Source organism: Schistocerca cancellata, chromosome 5 (assembly GCF_023864275.1).
Source record: "Schistocerca cancellata isolate TAMUIC-IGC-003103 chromosome 5, iqSchCanc2.1, whole genome shotgun sequence".
NCBI classification, from domain to species: domain Eukaryota; kingdom Metazoa; phylum Arthropoda; class Insecta; order Orthoptera; family Acrididae; genus Schistocerca; species Schistocerca cancellata.
In genome coordinates, this window is record NC_064630.1 from 193,392,214 (window position 1) to 193,393,881 (window position 1,668).

Below are 1,668 nucleotides of genomic sequence, written 5' to 3' on the forward strand. Positions count from 1 at the left end.
GTGTGTATAAGAACACAACGTACACCGATTATATTTCCAAGTTGACAGCTGCCATCATCTGGCACAGAAGAACGCGTTACTGAGAAAACTTGAACACTGAGCGAAGACGATGTCCGATTCTAACAGCTTGGCAGCAGGGTTAGAACATCTACAGTGAGTGTTTACAGACAATTCGTACTCAAGCAGGGACATCCGTAAAGCGCTACATCCCACCAAACAACCTGATATACGGGGAGGAGAACAAGAGGAAGAGACCAGAAGAGTAGCCTTTCTACCTTATGAAGGGCCTGCATCTGCTAAGATTAGCAGGATACTGAAAAAAAAAAAACACAAAACCAGATGTGTGCGCTGCCTGCCTAACAAGGTCAAAGATTATCTGGGGTTAAGAAAACCTGGTATTTACCATATACCAATATACCACGTGAATGTGGTACGTCTCACAGCGGTAACACCCCCAGGACAATTGAAATAAGATGTAAAGAGCACCAAAGACATACCGGGCTACAACGGGCCAATAAATCAGCAGTATCAGAACATTGCCTGGTACTTGAAAACGCCATGAATTTGATAAAACCAGGATCCTAGATCAGACGCCAGATTGTGGGATAGTGTGATTACTGAATCTATCGAAATCAGGATGATAGAGGACCTGGTCAGCCGAGAAGCAGTATACCAGACCAGTATGAAGTGGAATCCGACTTTAGAATTACTAAAGAGACACAGTACAGAACTCTAGGCGGCGACCACCACCACGAGAGATTGTTGCAGCGTGCACTGACAGAATATGCAATTCCCACCGCAGCGTGATTCGCTAGGCAGCGCACTTTGTAGGGGCGTACCGAACTCACAAGACTAGAAGAAGGACAGGGGCATAACAGGAAACCGAAGCGGTCACCAACAGCGTAAGGAACGTCTGTAGCGTGTCAAAAGTGCTGCGAACGCGCGTGGCGGGCGCGAACCTAGCACGGAACGCCCTGGCACGGCCACCACCGGAGACAACAGCAGAAACGGGCGCGGACCGGATATAAATAGCACCACCAGAAACGGCTGTAGCGGCCGCGTACTTCGTAGCGAACACCAGATAGCGCCCAGGCGTAAGTATGGGACACGGTCAGCTTGTCGACCAGTTGCAGGAAACACCTGATGAAGACGCCGAGTTACGACGTCTAAATACTGTGTTAGGAAGACGCAGACTACCGGCGGTACACCCGATTCCACGAGATGACATAAAACATATTGCCCAATACAAAAATAAATCCATTTGTTATATCACAGCCATTGATAAACCAATGACTGTACTCACTCCATATCATTTTTCCATTTTAGTACACCTCGCCATAAGCATCCCTTCATCTCTGAAGCTCCCCTCCAACTGGGTGAAAGAGGGAGGGGGGGTGCATGGCAGGAAGAGACAGTGTGAAAGTGGGACCGTTTAAATTGTAAATCATGGTCTCTGACAGAGACATTGAATACATTTTTAACCTGGAACTTATGTTCAGTAAACATGAACCACTGTCTGACTTTCGACCCACGCTCTGTATTTTACGTGTTGTTTTCCAGTGTTCACTGAATCTATCTCGATCATTAGCATCAGCATATGAATATCTTATATTGCGGTCAAACTACCCACAAGTGGCGACACAGTGCGTAAGTAGAACGCCAAGCAGA